This window comes from Anabrus simplex, chromosome 10, assembly GCF_040414725.1.
Source record: "Anabrus simplex isolate iqAnaSimp1 chromosome 10, ASM4041472v1, whole genome shotgun sequence".
Lineage (NCBI taxonomy): Eukaryota > Metazoa > Arthropoda > Insecta > Orthoptera > Tettigoniidae > Anabrus > Anabrus simplex.
This window is the reverse complement of record NC_090274.1, coordinates 52,756,039-52,776,902: the sequence shown is the minus strand read 5'-3', so window position 1 is coordinate 52,776,902 and position 20,864 is coordinate 52,756,039. Positions and strand designations below refer to the sequence as shown.

The 20,864-nt window shown below is 42.6% G+C and overlaps 1 protein-coding gene and 2 non-coding genes across 5 annotated transcripts in view; 2 read left to right on the top strand and 1 right to left on the bottom strand.

Annotated features, from left to right (window-relative positions):
- Nucleotides 1-20,864, bottom strand: part of LOC136882018 (metabotropic glutamate receptor 3) — a 645,441-nt gene that overhangs the window by 324,926 nt on the left and 299,651 nt on the right. The window lies entirely within an intron of this gene.
- On the top strand, nt 2,243-2,316 carry TRNAI-AAU (transfer RNA isoleucine (anticodon AAU)). Its single transcript has one exon. It is a non-coding gene; the product is annotated as a tRNA-Ile (tRNA).
- On the top strand, nt 2,601-2,672 carry TRNAE-CUC (transfer RNA glutamic acid (anticodon CUC)). The gene has a single exon. It is a non-coding gene; the product is annotated as a tRNA-Glu (tRNA).

The window sequence follows — 20,864 nt, the reverse complement described above, 5'->3', positions numbered from 1 at the left end:
AAACATTAACGAAGATTTTTTCAATTTTTTCCGTTAATTTTAAAATTCAAGGTTCTTTCACACTTAGAAGTTTGAAGTAATGTGTCACACACTTCAGAGTTTTTTGAAGCAATGTAGGTAAAAATACAATTGGCAGTCCTGATTAGATACGGAAGTTCTTCACTATGGGCCTTTGAAATAATGCGGGAGGTTTTAAAACATTAACATGTTATAAAACAGAGAAACTTCAGCCAAGTAAAAGGGAAATGGGTTCCAGACTGCGTTCTCCCTTTCCATATTGTAGGTTTCGACTCCGTTCCGGTGCGTTCCGGAGCCACTGCATCCCTGGTATGAAATGCCGTATGGCTTTTAGTGCCGGGATATCCCACGACGGGTTCGGCTCGCCAGGTGCAGGTCCTTCGATTTGACACCCGTAGGCGACCTGCGCGTCGTGGTGGTGGTGGTGGTGGTGGTGATGATGATGATGATGATAAAGACAACACACACACCCAGCCCCCGTGCCATTGGAATTAACCAATTAAGGTTAAAAACCCCGACCCGGCCGGGAATCGAACCCGGGACCCTCTGAACCGAAGGCCAGTACGCTGACGCATCGGACGCATCCCTGGTCATAAAGAGTTAATTCAGAAAGTACTGTAAGCAAACCAAACAGTACAAATAAAAATAAAGTGATGCTGAAATAAGATTCACTTGCATTCTAGGATAGAAAATACAATCATTTCTCCACATTTCGCGTGCCACTTGTTCATATTTCAAGTGTCTTTTACCTGCTCACTAGCCGTCACTGCCGGTCATTGTTGGTGAAATAGCGACCACTATCCTTTACAAACTACTAAAGAATTTCAAGACTGTTAAACTCCGCCTAAGTCAGTTCAATAACCCGATCGTAAATCTCTGCAGCAGCCTTGGTCAGCCAAACACCCATAAAATTACAGTTAAATCTATGACCGTGAAAAACAGAATTCTAATGCACGGAGAGAAAGAAACGTAAATTCAAAATGAAATTGAATTGGTCACAATTAACGTCGATAATCTCGAGTTGTGTCCCTAATTTGAGCGGCTAAACATCACTTACTTTAAGAACTAAATTACAAAATAATAATCTTTCTTTCTTTCTTTCTTAATCTGTTTACCCTCCAGGGTTGGTTTTCCGCTTGGACTCAGCGAGGGATTCCACCTCTACCGCCTCAAGGGCAGTGTCCTGGACCGTGAGACTGGGTCGGGGGATACAACTGGGGAGGAGGACTAGTACCTCGTCCAGGCGGCCTCACCTGCTATGCTGAACACGCGCCTAGTTGGGGGGGGGGGAAGGATGAGAAGATTGGAAGGGATAGGCAAGGAAGAGGGAAAGAAGTGGCCGTGGCCTTAAGTTAGGTACCATCCCTGCATTTGGGAAGTGGAGAAGTGGGAAACCACGGAAAACCACTTCCAGGATGGCTGAGGGGAGAATCGAACCCCCACTACTCAGTTGACCTCTCGAGGCTGAGTGAACCCCGTTCCAGCCCTCATACCACATTTCAAATTTCGTGGCAGAGCCTGGAATCGAACCCGGGCCTCCGGGGGTGGCAGCTAGTCATGGTAATCACTACACCACAGAGGCGGACTGCAAAATAATAATAATAATAATAATAATAATAATAATAATAATAATAATAATAATAATAATAATAATAATAATATCCACCTGTGTGGTGTAGTGGTTAGTGTTTATTAGCTGCCACCCCCGGAGGCCCGCGTTCGATTCCCAGTTTGCCACTAAATTTGAAAAGTGGTACGATGTCCACTCAGCCTCGGGAGGTCAACTGAGTAGAGGTGGGTTCGATTCCCACCTCAGCCATCCTCGAAGTGGTTTTCCGTGGTATCCCACTTCTCCAGGCAAATGCCGGCATGGTACCTGACTTAAGGCCACGGCCGCTTCCTTACCTCTTCCTTGCCTGTTCCTTTCAATATTCCTATCCCCCACAGAGCCGGGAATCGAACCCGGACCTCCGGGGGTGGCAGCTAATCACGCTAACCACTACACCACAGAGGCGGACTCTCCAGAATGTAATGCGCACTAATAACAGAAGGCGTAATGCAGGCAATAATCACATTCATTCGTAAATAGTCTAAATATTCTTTATTACGAAGATAGGCTGGTCTCTTTCCTAGGCTACGTCACGAAAATACTAGATAAAATCATAAAACATAGTTCATACGGATAGTGTTTATATTGGTGTTTGAAGAATTCTCAGAGTCATCTGGCCCGTTAGCTCAGCTGGTTAGAGCGTCGTGCTAATAACGCGAAGGTCGTGGGTTCGATCCCCCCACGGGCCAGTAATTTTAATTTGTCGAAATTTTTATTATGGAACGGGAGGAGTAATTTCACAACTGTTGGCAAATAAGACAGCTCATCCCAAAGGACTACTATTATTATATTTTGAATTGTAACTCGTAACACTTAACATCGACGCGCACGTTAATACATTCAGTTTCATTTCATTCCAAAGGTAGGGTGGACGGAATAATATGAAAACTATTCATACAATAAAATATCACGATGTACCAACTGGATGGAGCGTGCTAGAAATAAGGTTGCTACACAGGATGCCTACCGTCTGTCCGGTATGGTCTAGTGGCTAGGATACCTGGCTCTCACCCAGGAGGCTCGGGTTCGATTCCCGGTACCGGAAGTTTTTTAAGAATTTTTTTTCTTAATTCTACAGTTTCTTCAGTATGTCATCAGGTAGTTTTATGCGACAATATCACGCTATAATAATAAATTTACTTTCTAGTATTACATTTTCTCTCTCTCAATCTGCTTACGCTCCAGGGTTGGTTTTTCCTCTCTACCGCCTCAAGGGCAGTGTCGTGGAGCATCAGACATTGGGGCGGAGGATACAACTTGAGAGGATGACCAGTACCTCGCCCAGGCGGCCTCACCTACTATGCTGCACAGAGGCCTCGGTGGGGGATGGAAAGATTGGAAGGGATAGACAAGGAAGAGGAAAAGAAGCGGCCGTGTCCTTAAGTTAGGTACCAACCCGGCATTTGCCGGGAGGAGAAGTGGGAGGCCCCGGGGGGGGGGGGGGGCATTTATCACACTAACCACTACACCACAGAGGCGACATTACATTTTCTATGCGCCGATATATTAGAATGTTGTCTATATCAAATCAAGTCGTGAAAGTCTCGATGTTACTATGACAAATTAGATGGCCCGGCTAGAGCCTACGTGGCTCAGGCGGCAGCGCGCCGGCCTCTCTCCGCTGGGTTCCGTGGTTCATATCCCGGTCGCTCCATGTGAGATTTGTGCTGGACAAAGCGGAGGTGGCACAAGTTTTTCTCGGGGTACTCCGGTTTTCCCTGTCATCTTTCATTCCAGCAACACTCTCCAATATCATATCATTTCATCTGCCGGTCATTAATCATTTTCCTAAAAGGATGCGAGAGGCTTCGGTAGCCGGCACAATTCCTATCCTCGCCGCTAGATGGAGGCTTTATTCCATTCTTGAACCGATCGAATGACTGGAAACAGGCTGTAGATTTTCATTTTCAGATGGCCCGGCTGCAACGCGTGATTCATTAGGTGGTCACTTGTAAAGACTGCGGCAACGCTATCGAATCCAGTGGGATGACATTTAATAGAACTTCAAAGTATATAACAGATCCATGCCTGTTGATTTACTGGCAATTCCCCCAGTTTAACGGTTAGCTCTATTAGCTGCCGTCCTTCTAAACTCTGTCACAGATTTAGGATCGCAGTGGTGGCTTGTAAATGGTCGATAAGGTACCTGCGGCCAACTCCGTTGGAGGTATGGACAGTTTTGCCAGGTACACCGAAGTGTCAGATCTTCCGTTTTTAAAAAAAGATTCCAAAAATTATTACGAATTAGGTCGAAATCTTCCGAATGATCCTCCGTCGTCATTTCACAGATACAAATAACCAGGTGTAAATATCATCCAGCTCGGCCGGGAATCGACAGTCAGAACGCTAAGATATGGCTTCCAAGTTAACATATTCAAATATAAGTAGATTCATCAGTAGCCTATTCAAATCTTCCGAAACATTCCTTTTTTGGACCTAACAACATTGGATTTTCTTTTTCTTCTCTTCCGAAACATTCCTTTTTTTGGACCTAACAACATTGGATTTTCTTTTTCTTCTCTTCCGAAACATTCCTTTTTTGGACCTAACAACATTGGATTTTCTTTTTCTTCTCTTCCGAAACATTCCTTTCTTGGACCTAACAACACTGGATTTTCTTTTTCTTCTTCTTAATCCGCTTACCGTCCAAGGTTGGATTTTCCCTCGGACTCAGCAAGGGATGCAACATCTACCGCTTCGAGGGCAGTGTCCTGGAGCGTGAGACTTTGGGTCGAGTGGATACAACTGGGGAAGAGGATCAGTATCTCTCAGGCGGCCTCGCCTCCTATGCTGACGAGGGTCTTTGTGGAAGGATGGGAAGATTGGAAAGGATAGACAAGGACGAGAAGTACAGTAGGTTAGGAAACCCACTTCGAGAATGGCTGAGGGTGGGAATCGAAACCTTCTCTATTCAGTTGACTACCCGAGGCTGAGTGGACTCAATTCCAGCCCTCGTACCACTTTCAAATTTCTTGGCAGAATCGGGAATCGAACCCGGGCCTCCTGAGGTGGCAGCTAATCACACCAACCACTACACCACAGAGGCGGAATTATTATTATTATTATTATTATTATTATTATTATTATTATTATTATTATTTCTTTCCTAGTCAATTTACCCTCCAGGGTTGGTCTTTCCCTCGGACTTAGTGAGAGATCCCACCTATATCGCCTCAAGGGCCGTATCCTAGAGCGTGAGATTTTGGGTCAGGGGATACAACTGGTGAGGAGGATAAGTATCTCGCCCAGGCCGCCTAACCTGCTATGCTAGACAGGGGTCTTGTGGTGGAGATGGGAAGATCGGAAGGGATAGATAAGGAAGGTCATGCCCTTAAGTTAGCTACCATCCCGGCATTTGCCTGGTGGAGAAGTAGGAAACCACGGAAAACCACTTCGAAGATGCCTGAGGGTGTGACCTCCCGAGACTGAATGGACGCCATTCCAGCCCTCGTACCACTTTTCAAATTTCGTGGTAGGGCCTGGAATCGAACTCGGGCCTCTGAGGGTGGTAACTAATCACGCTAACCACAGGGGCGGACAATTTATTATTATTATTATTATTATTATTATTATTATTATTATTATTATTATTATTACTATTAGCTAGTGGCTTTACGTCGGACCGATACAGATAGGTCATATGGCGACGATGGGATAGGAAAGGCCTAGGAGTTGGAAGAAAGTGGCCGTGGCCTTAATTAAGGTACAGCCTCAGCATTTGCTTGGTGTAAAAATGGGAAACCAAGGAAAACCATCTTCAGGGCTGCCGACAGTGGGTTTCGAACCCACTATCGCCCGGATGCAAGCACACAGTCGCGCGCCCCTTACCGCATGGCCAACTCGCCCGGTATTATTATTATTATTATTATTATTATTATTATTATTATTATTATTATTATACCAATATTGCGCTCTCCGATTGCGTTCATGTCTCTTACCTCCCGAATAAGACAATCTGAGTCCACCCAGCTTTCACTCCCATATAGTAAAGTCGGTCTGAAAACAGCTATTTTCCTGGAGGCAAATACAAAATGTTTATTGTATAGCCTACTGTCACGGAACTCAGATTCCGGCTCCATGGCTAAATGGTTAGCGTGCTGGCCTTTGGTTACAGGGGTCGCGGGTTCGGCGATTTTAACCATCACTGGTTAATTTCGCTGGCACGAGGGCTGGGTGTATGTGGCATCTTCATCATCCATCCTCACCACGACACGCAGGTCGCCTACGGGTGTCAAATCAAAAGACCTGCATCTGGCGAGCCAAACACTCCCGGCACTAAAAGCCTTACGCCATTTTATTTCATTAAGGAACTCACAGTTCCATTTGCCACTACGAATGAAATGTATAGGAAATTAATAAATGCTCAACAATATACTTTGTAAAATTATTTTTTGGCAAGGGATTCCTCGGAAACAACTCGGTGAACGAAATAGAATTCAGTAGCGTGCTCATCTTATTATCTATCCCGTGTTTCTCAACCTTTCTCATTATGTACATATATAATTATTATCATAGTTATGAAACTATATTTACGTCAAGAATTTTCATGTTCGTCTGCTATGAATAATGGATATTGTCCTCATGTCGGCTACTGCCTTTGTTACATAATCCATCCACAGGGACTTGGCTGGAATTTAAATGCGCGTAACCTCGACCACTGCCATCGCTACAGGGTCAGGTCAGGCACCGCCTTCTGAGTCACATCTGCCATGACAAGAATATGCAAAGACCAACTGTTGCATGTCAAGTTCCAAGGAAAACACTCTTACACTGACTGACAGAGCAAATGCAACACCAAGAAGGAGTGGTTCGAAAGGGATGAAAGTTGGGGAAAAAACAGAGACGGCACGGACGAATAATTGATGTTTATTTCAAACCGAGTCTTATCCTTGGCTTTGACAATATGAAAGTGACTGAGGTATGAGCGATGCTAGTAATGCCATTCCTTATGCAGCCAGTCCCTGCTATGAATGGTGTGAAAATGTTGCTCATAGGGTCAGTTGGTGCATGCATTTCAGTGGGCTTGGCAGACTGATATGTAATAGCAACTTCTGGCTCGGTGAGGAAAGCAACGGGAAACTACCTCACTCCTCATTTCCCTAGTACGCCTCTTCAGTGATGCCTAGGCCATTTATGACAACTGATGGCGGAGCTGTTGAGGATCCAACCAGCCTTCGGACTGAGGACTAAACATACATACATGCAGGTTACACAATGCGCACGGCATCGACTCAGTAGGATGTAGGACCACCGCGAGCGGCGATGCACGCAGAAACACGTCGAGGTACAGAGTCAATAAGAGTGCGGATGGTGTCCTGAGGGATGGTTCTCCATTCTCTGTCAACCATTTGCCACAGTTGGTCGTCCGTACGAGGCTGGGGCAGAGTTTGCAAACGGCGTCGAATGAGATCCCACACGTGTTCGATTGGTGAGAGATCCGGAGAGTACGCTGGCCACGGAAGCATCTGTACACCTCGTAGAGCCTGTTGGGAGATGCGAGCAGTGTGTGGGCGGGCATTATCCTGCTGAAACAGAGCATTGGGCAGCCCCTGAAGGTACGGGAGTGCCACCGGCCGCAGCACATGCTGCACGTAGCGGTGGGCATTTAACGTGCCTTGAATACGCACTAGAGGTGACGTGGAATCATACGCAATAGCGCCCCAAACCATGATGCCGCGTTGTCTATCGGTAGGGCGCTCCACAGTTACTGCCGGATTTGACCTTTCTCCACGCCGACGCCACACTCGTCTGCGGTGACTATCACTGACAGAACAGAAGCGTGACTCATCGGAGAACACGACGTTCCGCCATTCCCTCATCCAAGTCGCTCTAGCCCGGCACCATGCCAGGCGTGCACGTCTATGCTGTGGAGTCAATGGTAGTCTTCTGAGAGGACGCCGGGAGTGCAGGCCTCCTTCAACCAATCGACGGGAAATTGTTCTGGTCGATATTGGAACAGCCAGGGTGTCTTGCACATGCTGAAGAATGGCGGTTGACGTGGCGTGCGGGGCTGCCACCGCTTGGCGGCGGATGCGCCGATCCTCGCGTGCTGACGTCACTCGGGCTGCGCCTGGACCCCTCGCACGTGCCACATGTCCCTGCGCCAACCATCTTCGCCACAGGCGCTGCACCGTGGACACATCCCTATGGGTATCGGCTGCGATTTGACGAAGCGACCAACCTGCCCTTCTCAGCCCGATCACCATACCCCTCGTAAAGTCGTCTGTCTGCTGGAAATGCCTCCGTTGACGGCGGCCTGGCATTCTTAGCTATACACGTGTCCTGTGGCACACGACAACACGTTCTACAATGACTGTCGGCTGAGAAATCACGGTACGAAGTGGGCCATTCGCCAACGCCGTGTCCCATTTATCGTTCGCTACGTGCGCAGCACAGCGGCGCATTTCACATCATGAGCATACCTCAGTGACGTCAGTCTACCCTGCAATTGGCATAAAGTTCTGACCACTCCTTCTTGGTGTTGCATTTGCTCTGTCAGTCAGTGTATTATATGAACAGGTCATTTCGCAACATCAGGCAGTGATCTTCAGGACAATTTATAGCTGGTATATGACTAGGAGATGCTGGACGTGAATATGCTGTTCCAGATAAAATACACGTCGATAGATGTCAGGAAGTTATTCGTGATGAGGATGAGTGACAAAGGCTACGTTAGGAGTAAACATCTATAAAAATAAAATTGTAACTTTGTACAATTCCAAATGTTGGCATTAGGTACACAATATACATGTAAATAAGTGTAAATATAATGAGAAATTGTCCAGAAATGTATCATTAACAGTTATAAAGTAGTGAAAATTGTAATTCTGCAGTGCACTCGTTTTAAACTCCTCGGAATAACAACAGTGACAATTTAAAATAGAATGTACAGTGTAAAGAGGCAAAGTGAAAGGCAACAAAAAGTCTAGCGTTCCTATATAGGAATTTAAGAGGTTTCAGACCACGACTTATAAGGTCAGCTTACCTTTGCATGGTTCGACCCGTACTGACGTATTGAATACCTGCTTCGGCATCCCACAACTGCGGAGAACATGTGTAAGCTGCAGAGTACATACAATGCCGCGCCGAAAGACTAATTAACCGTCACTTCCCCTCCCATCGAATAAGGTTACCTTCCAGTGAGACAATAGCCAAACAAACCTGATCTTTAACCGGAAATCCATTTCTGCCTCTTATAGACCTTACCTCACTTGTTTAACGCTCACCTCAGGGAGGAGGAGGCGGAGGAGTTACCCTTTCTCCGCCTTTCGCCCGTACCTCTGTCTCCCGAAAGGATTTTTGTTGGGCTCCGATAAGCTATCGAATTCGCTGTCAGGGGATGTGAACAACTTGCCTCTTCAAAATTTCAGCTGCACATAAAGAAAAAACCGGAGTCTAGAAAGGAGGACATGAAAGCTCCCTGGACCTGGGCCTGGGAAGCTCTAATATTGCCGAGCTGGAAGCTTGATGAATGTCCTAAGCCGTTCAGACTGAACAATAATAACATTATACTGCCTTTTGTTAACCGGGATGTGTAAGCCCTGTCTCTTCTGTTGCCACTAATCTCCGATAGATGGCATTACTGCTTTAATTATACAAAACTAACATGTCGACTATAATAATAATAATAATAATAATAATAATAATAATAATAATAATAATAATAATAATAATAATAATAATAATAGGTATTCTCTAAAGCCCTTCAGACCAGACGAGTGGAGCAAATAGACTACCAACTTGGTGAATAGCAAGGTGGTTTCAGAAAAGAAAGATCAGGCACTGAGCTAGGATGTCTTTTTTTAATGCTTAAAAAACACACAGCCCTCGAGCCATCGGAATTAACCAGTTAAGGTTAAAATCACCGACCCTGTCGGGAATCGAACCCGGGTCCCTTAGACCAAAGGCCAGCATGCTAACCATTTAGCCATGCAACCGGAAATAATAATAATAATAATAATAATAATAATAATAATAATAATAATAATAATAATAATAATAATAATAATAATAATAATTCCGTGCTGAGAGGCAGTGTGCCTATCTCATTTGTCATTATTATATAAAATGCTATTTGTTCGGGGTGTCGACCTACAAAGATCTTTTGCCCCTACTTGCACCATATGTTATGAACCTGGGTGTATTTGGATACTGCGGAAGTGTAAAGTGTTGAATGTGAGGAAAAACACATAAACATCCAGTCCCCAGCCAGGGATATTAATCATTTACAATTAAAAACCCCTGACCCGGCCGGGAATCGAACCCAGGGCCGCCGGGTGACAGGCGGACGCGTTGCCCCCTACACCGCAAGGCCGGACTGCCTATCTCTTGCTCCGAGCCCCAGGTTCGATTCTCGACCAGTTCTTCTTCTTCCGCTTTATCTGTTTACCCTCCAGTGTCGGTTTTTCCCTCGGACTCAGCGAGTGATACCTCTACCGCCTCAAGGACAGTGTCCTGGAGCTCTCGACCAGCTCATGCATTATAATTTTGGACTGAGGATTGGAACGGGGTTCATCTACCGAGGAGCTGCTAATACGAGAGGTAGCGGAGCCGGTTGTGGATACCAAGTAATATGGCTGACGATATCATCACGGTAAGCACGTGACATTCGAGTATCTGCAACCCACGTGGACGGGCAGCAGTCGTTCTGACCTACGTACAGAGGAAGGAAAATATTAATGTCCTTGGTTTAATTCCCCTCTAAAGTTTTCGGAGACGCCACGGTACCGGAATTTTTTCCTACAGTTCTATTAAGTGTCAATAAATCTACTGACACGTGACTGGCGTTTTCCAACACTTTCAAATGCGACTGGACTGACCTTGGAGGGAATCCGTTAACCTGGGTTCAAAAAGGCCGCCACTCTACAATATGTACTCAAGACTGCCACAATTATCATTCAGGTGCATTTTGTCTTTGGGTTGTTAATGAAGCGATTGAATAGTCTCTTGGCTAGCCTATTGTCATTCATTCTTACTATCAATAACTACTAATCTGCATTTAGGGCAGTCGCTCAGCTAGCAGATTCCATACGTTATTTTCCTAGCCTCTTCTTCAATGATTGGAAAGAATTTGGAAATTTATTGAACATCTCCCTTGGTAAGTTATTTCAATCCGTAACTTCCCTTCCTATAAGCGAATATTTGCCCCAAATTTGTCCTCTTGAATTCTAACTTTATCTTCATATCGTGATCTTCCCTACTTTCAAAGACACCACTCAGACTTATTCGTCTATTAATGTCATTCCACGCCATCTCCCCACTGACAGCTCGGAACATGCCGCTTAGTTGAGCAAATCGTCTCCTTTCTCCCAAGTCTTCCCAGGCCAAACTTTGCAACATTTTTGTAACGCTAGTCTTTTGTCGGAAATCACCCAGAACAAATCGAACTGCTTTTCTTTGGATTGTTTCCAGTTCTTGAATCAAGCAATCCTGGGGCCTATTCCACGAACGAACTTTGCAACTTTGCACTTTGCACTTTGCATTTTTCAGTTCAGATTTTGTTCCACCATCGCTTTTCAGATTTAGCTTGCAAAGTGAAAAGTGAAAAGTGAAAAGTTAGAAATCTTTTCACCTTTCAAGCTTGTTATGTTCCTCCATTGGTACAGAACTGCAAAGTGCAAAGAAATGAAGTGAAAAGTTTTCATAAATCTTGCAAAGAGATGATTCCCTTTTCATATGTTAATTAACAAGTATATACATTAGTTTCTCGGCGTAGAATTTGGTTTAGTGACATAAACACGTTACGACGTGAGATTTTGTTACCATCCCAACAGAGGCTGACTATATTCTTGAAATGATCGGTCATTTATTGAAACATATAGAAGTAAATTCCTTTCCGAAAAAGAACAAATTCTTATGTTTACATTTTTTAGTAAATGTCGCCCAGCTGTACTGTGTAACAGCAATGCATGGGACATCAAAATCAATTATATGCAGAACTGTTACCAAAGTCGTAGATGTTATAGTAAATGTAATATTTCGTAACAGTGTGTTGGCTTGATAATCCACTTAATATAGCGACGGGATTTCTAATGAAGGGTGAATGTCTTTCTGTGTGTGTATATGTGTTGACGGTACTCTCGTTAACACTGATGTGTGTCATCATTTGAGAGGTTATCTTTAAAATTGTCAAAAAAGGATGTCACGTTTCTCCTTGACAACTTCCAGCACAGCCAGCTTCTTATAATAACCTTTCTTTCCCATGATAAAAACTTTAACGGTACGACAATTATACCGCCAAGTTCGCCGCGAAAAGTAAAGCATTAAAATCATAGAGTATTAGGCCTATACAGTTTGCTCATGGAATAAACTCGATCGGATCACTCATTCGCGAAGACTTTTCACTTTGCGAAGAAATTGAAAAGTACAGCCTAGTTCATGGTGGAACAGAAAGACTTTGCACTTTGCAAGAATTGAAAAGTGAAAAGTGCAAAGTTGAAAAGTTGCAAAGTTCGTTCGTGGAATAGGCCCCTGATGAGGGTCCCATACACTGGAACCATACTCTGGTTGGGGGCTTACCAGATACCGTATATGCCCTCTACTTTACATCCTTACTACAACCCCTAAATACCCTCATAACCATGTGCAGAGTGTCCGTTCCGTAAAACGTCAACCTCCTCCTCCCCCCCCCCCCTCCCCAAATCTAACAGTTGTCTTCTCAGTTTTTCTGTGTAGTTCTTCATTACGTCTCTGTACATATCTTCTTTCTTACGTGTCGGGCTGAATGGCTCAGACGTTAAGCTACTCAAATACGTCAGCCTCGTGTCGGTAGATTTACTGGCAAGTAAAAAGAACTCCTGCGAGACTAAATTATGGCACCTCGCCGTCTCCGAAAACCGTAAAAGTAGTTAGTGGGACACCACTCATACTCATTCATCTACTAAGGCCATTCCACGCCATCTCTCCACATTATTATTATTAATTTTATTATTATTATTTCTTACGTGCACCTAAGGTTTTCTCAATTTTTCTTTCTTCTGATACCTTCAAGTTAGTTTCTTCCTCTCTATCATCAAATATTATACTGCGTATACGCACTCTGGTTTGGCCACCGTGCTGTAGTGTCTGATTTTTTGCATTTATTATTATTATTATTATTATTATTATTATTATTATTATTATTATTATTATTATTATTATTATTATTATTATTATTATTATTATGCGTGAGTGGTCCCTTTCGGAACACACTAAGCTTTATTTATGATTTCGTTTGCGGAGGATCCAGGATTATTATTATTATTAGTCTATTATTATTATTATTATTATTATTATTATAAATTGTTTACGTCGCACCGACAAAGATAGGTTTTATGGCGACGCTGGAACAGGAAAGGGCTAGATGTGGGAAGGAAGCGGCCGTGGCCTTAATTAAGGTACAGCCTGGTGTGAAATTGGGAAACCACGGAAAACCATCTTCAGGACTACCGACAGTGGGGTTCGAATCTACAATTCCAGATTGCAAGTTCACAGCCGCGCGACCCTAACTGCACGGCCACTTGTTCGGTATATTATTATTATTATTATTATTATTATTATTATTATTATTATTATTATTATTATTATTATTATTATGCTATCTGTTTTACGTCGCACCGACACTGATATGTCTTATGGCGACGATTTATTATTATTCAATGACCAAATTGGCGATATATAATCAAACATAGTTGCATTCACACTGACTTCCATGTGGACGCGCCATAGAAAATGTGCAGGTCGGACACTCGCCAGTTCAACTTGCCTATAAACTGGCGTGAAGTAATCGCGGGTTTAGTGGGTTACATTACGACTTCTGTGGGCCAGAAAAATAAAATCAACATTTTTGTTAAAGAATTCAGACGTTAATTATTTATCCACAACGGTCCTCTGCCCAATGTTAAGGCACGGCTTCCTCATAACAGGACCTGTGGCGAGTCTTGCCAAACACCCATTGCGTAACAACAATAGCGTTATAAGTCAATGGGCCACGCCTTCCCTTCCCTCCTGTATCCTATGTGAAGAATCATTCAAGTTGCAAATTACAGCCTTAATAAGACAATAGAACAATCGTATGAGGGGGCGAACACACTCGCTTTGATTTATTCCGGAAGTTGTACTTCTACATGGCCATGGAATACTTTCCACTTCATCTTACGCATTGTTCCACCTCAATACACTGGGTGTGTGCCATACTTGTAGCCCATTTTCTTGCAACTTTAATAATAATAATAATAATAATAATAATAATAATAATAATAATAATAATAATAGTAATAAAAGCTCAAATAATGCTTTAAAAATTACATGAAATCGCAGAGAAAGCAGGACTCTGGATCTCATATGAAAATACAGAGTACATAGAATACAAACATAATAAAGAAAAGCATCTGGAAACAAAATAGGCTATGGGAAAGTCAAGAGGTGAGATAAATTTAAATATCTTGGTGAATGGATCCAGCCGAATGGGCTTGATAAAGAAGCAAATCAATCAATCGCTACTGATCTGCATTTTTACAAGGCAGTCGCCCATGTGGCAGATTCTCTATCTGTTGTTCTCCTAGCCTTTTCTTAAACGATTGCAAAGAATTGGGAAATTTATTGAACATATCTCTTGGTAAGTTATTCCAATCTTTCACTACAAATGAATATTTGCCCCAATTCGTCCTCTTGAATTCCAACTTTATCTTCATATTGTGATCTTTCTTACTTTTAAAGATACCACTCAAACTTATTCGTCTACTAATGTTATTCCACCCCATCTCTCCACTGACAGCTCGGAACATGCCACTTATTCGAGTAGCTCGTCTCCTTTCTCTCAATTTTTGCCAGCCCAAACTTTGCAACTTTTTGTAACGCTACTCTTTTATCGGAAATCACCCAGAACAAATCGAGCTGCTTTCCTTAGGGCATTTTTTCCAGTTCTTGAATCAAGTAATCCTAGTGAGGGCCCCATACAGTGGAATTATGGACTTATATGCCCTTCCCTTTACATTCTTACTACAACCCCTATATACCCTCATAACTATGTGCAGAGATCTGCACCCTTCATTTACAATTCCATTTATGTTATATTAACACCTAGGTACTTACAATGATCCCCAAAAGGAACTTTCACCCCATAAACGCAGTAATTAAAACTGAGAGGACTTTTCCTATTTGTGAAACTCACAACCTGATTTTAACACCGTTTATCATCATACCATTGGCTGCTGTCCATCTCGCAACATTATCGAGGTCATTTTGTGTTTCTCACCATCTTGTAACTTATTTATTACTCCATACCGAAAAACATCATCCGAAAAATCCAAATAAGGGAAGGGCCAGAAAGATAGAATTAGCCTATAGGCTAGTGTCAAATAGATACAACAAAAGAACGATATCTTATACTACGGTTATCAAGCCAGAGGGACTTAACAGTTCCGAATGTCTGATACTGAATAAGAAAGGGGAAATGGACGAGCTAGAGAAGAAAAAGACAAATCTTGAGAAAGATCTTAGGACCTGAGAAATGGAAGGACGATATACGGAGGAAGAGGAGAAATGAAATAGGGCTTAACTACTAGTGTTTATTCAGGCAGTATTTCACGGGGGGGATTTAAATTTATCCCGTAATTTAATTACCCCCTCCCCCCAGACAAATGTAGATTGTAGCTCTTTCTTTTGAATTTTGAATTTTGTTGTTATAACGAGAATGATAAACAACAGAACATTATTCCAATCAGCTGAGATGTATTGAGAGACTGTCGCTTTCTTACGAAAGGCCAGACGAGGCGCGATTTGTTCTGATTTATTGCTTTATTAGTGGAACCTTCCTCTATCAGGGCTAAGTTTTGAGTGAAAAATGTTGTCGGTTTGTACACTGCTTAAGTGAATATTGTCCTATTGGCTACTTATCGGAAACACACCCTCTCCAAGAAGTACAGGAGTGGTGTAAGCTCGAGCTACTTAGAGAAATTACAAAGGAGGAGAGCTTCAAGTAATTTATATATGGACTTGTCAGAGTGAAACGTGAATAATAGGTTTCAGGTCCGGATTGCCACTGCTGCGTTGTTTTATTGCTGAAGGTCTGGCTGTCACTTGAATTACTGTTGATGTGTTCATAAAAATATGTACAGTAAAAATCATTAATTTCAGTCATAAATTATATGTGTTCCACATTTTCCTCATAATTTTATAATGAAAGAATCCCCCCCGGGCAATTTTAGTGGGGGGAGGGGGAACCTTTGAGATAAAATTTTCGGGGGGAGGGATCCTTCCCTCCTCCTCCCCCCCCCCCCCGCGATTTCGCACCCTGATGGGCATCTCACAAGAATGAACGAGAGTCGACTAACAAAGAAAATCTTTTAACTACATCATCAAATTAAAAGCAACTACTAAATGAGTAGAAGACACAAGAAAGACATGGAGAAAGTTGGCATCAATTCAAAGAAATCTTTAATAGAGATGTGTTTCGAGCTAAAGTTTATAAATTCAAGGGGTTACAGGAAAAGCAAAATAGAACATGTGGTCAGAGGAGAAGAAGAAGAGAAACCACGGCGAAATGATGAAGAAGTACTTCTTCTTCTTTTCCTGTGAGAAGAAAAAAGGACTAACCAGCAAGTCAGTTAATTACCGTGGTACAAAGTAGGCCAGAATCGAAATAATAATAATAATAATAATAATAATAATAATAATAATAATAATAATAATAATAATAATAATAATAATAATAATAATCAAGAACGAAAAATTCTTAGGAAAATATCTGGCCTCACTCACACAAATGGCATATGGTTTAAAAGAAAAACTGGAGACCTGTACACAGCAACATTTAAGTTTACTGATGCCATACGTAGGAGACGCTTGGAATTCTATGGTCACATCTGTAGAATGGACAATAATAGATTTACTAAAAAACGTTTTAACTATAATCAATTCAAAGTAGGTCAGGTTCAACTTGTTGGAAAACATTAAGCAGGATTTACAAAAAATAAACGCTAGAGACGATACCATAAAACGTCTTTGGAACTTTGGTTGCAAAACACACATTAGTGGAAAAATGTAAAAAGATCACCGGGAAACGGTGGACAGAAGGACGAAAAAATAAGTCAACACAGCGATTTCATGAAGAGATTTTGGGGGAAGAGGAAGAAGAAGAAGAAGAAGAAGAAGAAACCGTGAGACCAAGCTAACAAATTCAAACGCGCTCTTTAATCGGGTATAATAATAATAATAATAATAATAATAATAATAATAATAATAATAATAATAATATCCGCCTCTGTGGTGTAGTGGTTAGTGTGATTAGCTGCCACCCCTGGAGACGCGGATTCGATTTGAAAAGTGGTACGAGGACTGGAACGGGGTCCACTCAGCCTCGGGAGGTCAACTGAGTAGAGAGAGGGGGTGTTCGATTCCCTCCTCGGTCATCCTCGAAGTGGTTTTCCACAGTTTCCCACTTCTCCAGGCAAATGCCGGGATGGTACCTAACTTAAGGTCACGGCCTCTTCCTTCCCTCTTCCTTGTCTATCCCTTCCAATCTTCCCACCCCAAGACCCCTGTTCAACATAGCAGGTGAAGCCGCCTGGGCGAGGTACTGGTCTTTCTCCCCAGTTGTATCCCCAGACCCAAAGTCTCACGTTCCAGCACACTGCTCTTGAGGCGGTAGAGGTGGGATCCCTCACTGAGTCCGAGGGAAAAACCAACCCTGGACGGAAAGCGGATTAATACTACTACTACTAATAATAATAATAATAATAATAATAATAATATTGGTTTTATGTCTCATTATCTTTTATTGCTTTTGGAGACGCCGATGTGCCGGAATTTTCTCCCGCAGGAGTTCCTTTACGTGCCAATATATCTATACGAGGCCGGCGTATTTGAACACCTTCGAATACAACCGCCAGCTTGAGTTCAGGGAAGGTTAGCGCTGCACTGCTACTTAGCTCGACAACTATAATTAGTTTAAGTGTCTAGCTTCCACTAGGCTACTCAGAGAGGACACTTGTTGTCGAGGTTCAAACAATATTCACCTTTCACTAATCCAGCAACCTTGATGGCCTGATGGTTTTGCGTTACTTGTTTTCTGCGAGGTGTAGGGAAACATGTTGTAAAGCATAATCTAGGCCTGGTGTAACCCGACACCTACCAGCAGACTGACCACTATTAGAGAGTCAAGTTTTGCGGACATTCCTTTGTCTCACCACATATGAGCTGAATCACGGTGAACAAGAGATATGGCACGCAACAGCTCGTATGATCACAACAGGCATATATCAAAGAAAGCAGAGGCGGATTTAGGCCTTCAGCGACACTGGGCGACAGAAAACTTTGGCAAATACAATTTTTTGTTAATATCTACAATAATTATTAACTAGTTGATATCTGGTGTGCGCTGCTACGCCTCAATAAATAAAAGGTATTTTGTAATTAATTCTACTTTATGCAATTTTATTAACATTTTCTTCGTTATTTTTGATTGTTTTGTTATTTATATTTTTATTATTACATTTATTTGTAACTTCACTCACCGAGCTCGATAGCTGCAGTCGCTTAAGTGCGGGAGATAGTGGGTTCGAACCCCACTGTCGGCAGGCCTGAAGATGGTTTTCAGTGGTTTCCCATTTTCACACCAGGCAAATGCTGGGGCTGTATCTTAATTAAGGCCACGGCCGCTTCCTTCCCATTCCTAGACCTTTCCCATCCCATCGTCAACATAAGACATATATGTGTCGGTGCGACGTAAAGCAAATAGAAAAAAAAAGTAACTTCACTTACAAATCAAATAAATAATTACTGTAGATATGTACTTTTTTTTAGACTGCTATGTCTTTTAAGTTGATCAAACTATTTCTATTTGTTTACATAAATGGAGATTTATTTGCATGATGCGTGATGTTCACTGCAACGCGAGTGGATACTTGACATTCTTTGTTTTTCCATCTGGTACGAAAGTGAACAGATTCTTCGGCAATGAGTTACCTAGTAACATGAACCTCCTAGCAAGAAACGTACTTCATAAAACATGACGCCGTGTTCGCATCCTCCTATATAGGCCTACAGTGTTGGCCTACAGCGTTTCTTACCGAACTATCATGATACAGAGTTTCGCTGTCGCCTAGCGACAATTTGTCCATCAAGTCGATCCAAATCTTGGTGCGGTTTTGGAATTAAGTGAATTACATAAAATAAATATATTTCCGTTGACTTTTCAAGAAATGCAAGATTTGTCCTGTACTATTGAGGCGATTTGGAAGATATTCGTACAATCCGCACCTTTTAACTCCCTCTGGTTTATGAGCTTGCGTTTCGTGAAACATACACGTTAGCATTTTATATAATATAGATATATGATTTAAGCCCACTAAGGAGCGGTTATGACTAGTTCTTTTTGGATGCTCGATTTCGTTCTCAACACCCCTTTGAGCCCTGCTATTAGTTACCCCTTTCTTTCCTACGAAAGAGGTTTGCGTGATTTAACAACTTTTGTTTGGCAGAGGAGACCATGAGTTGGCCATTTTACAAAATTTGGGGAGGTCTGAAACATCCGTATCAGAAATCCCAACAGATGCTAGGGTTTTTTTCACTGAACCACATGCTTCCAGTCTTGTAGCTTTAGATGAGTGTCCACTTCCGTAGCGTAACGGTTAGTGTTATTAACTGCTGTCCTCGGGGGCTCGTGTTCGATTCCCGGTACTGCCAGAAATGTAAGAATAGCAGGAGGGCTGTTGTGTAGAGAGCATATAAGTCTCTGGTAAGACCCCAACTAGAGTATGGTTCCAGAGTATGGAACCCTCACCAGGATTACTTGATCCAAGAACTCAAAACAATCCAAAGCTCGATTTGTTGTGGGTGATTTCCGAAAAAGGAGTAGCGTTACAGACATGTTGCAAAATTTGGGCTGGAAAGACTTGGGAGAAAGGAGACGAGCTGCTCGACTAAGCGGGATGTCCCGAGCTGGCAGTGGAGAGATGGCGTCGAATGGCATTAGTAGATGAATAGGTTTGAGTGGTGTCTTTAAAAGTAGGAAAGATTAGGAATTAGGGATTGGAATAACTTACCAAGGGAGATGTTTATAAAAAAATTCCAATTTCTTTGCGACCATTTAAGAAAAGGCTAGGAAAACAACAGATAGGGAATCTGCCAGTAGGGCGACTGCCCTAAATACAGATCAGTAGTGCTTGATTGATTGATTGATTGATTGATTGATTGATTGATTGATTGATTGAGAAGATCATAGTCGTAAGCCTGCTGTTGTCCATTCTCAGAAGACATTTTAATACGAAACATAAGCAATCCATATATTTTTTAATGTTTTGTTTTACAATTTGGTTTACGTCGCACCGACACAGATAGGTCTTATGGCGACGATGGGACAGGAAAGGCCTAGGAGTGGGAAGGAAGAGGCCGTGGCCTTAATTAAGGTACAGCCCCAGTATTTGCCTGGTGTGAAAATGGGAAACCATGGAAAACCACATTCAGGGCTGCCGACAGTGGGGTTCGAGCCCATTATCTCCTGGATGCAACCTAACCGCACGGCCAACTCGCCCGGCAATCCATATTTTAATACACACATTTAAATATACGCATAAAACATTAGCTTCAAAACCTTATTTTACTAACACAACAGTGCTCTACTGAACCTGGTTCCAGCTATTAAAAACATTCCTAAGAGCCCCTTTCGATTTGTAATCACATTTCTCACCAGAACAAACTCTTGAATTGGCAGTATGGTGGTTTCGCAGTACGTCTTCGTGCATTTCTCAGCTACCAGACTTAAACGGTCAAATTGTGGGGTATTCGAATGAAAAAACACAAGACTGGAGAAGTTAGTACCCAAAAGTGATGATCTTAAGTCACTAATGATGTTATTCATCAAGCTGAATGCTCGCTCACGTTCTAAGCTGCAAATGGCAATCTGGATTTAATCCTTAACATATTTTATTTCATTGGAAATGAAAACCTACAACCTGTTTTCCAGCCACTGACCGGGTCAGGGATGGAAGGAGAATAGGAAGTAATTGTGCCGGCTGCTGAAGCCTGTCGCACTCCTCTGGAGCAATGATTAAATGACTGACAGATGAAATGAAATAGGAGAATGAAAGATGACCCGGAGAAAAACCTGTCTCGCCTCCGCTTTGTCCAGCACAAATATGACGTGGAGTGACCGGGATTTGAACCACGGAACTCAGCGGTGAGAGGCCGACGTACTGCCGCCTGAACCACGGAGGCTTATTTTATTTCATTCTATGACGTAAATGCCATCTTCCCGTAC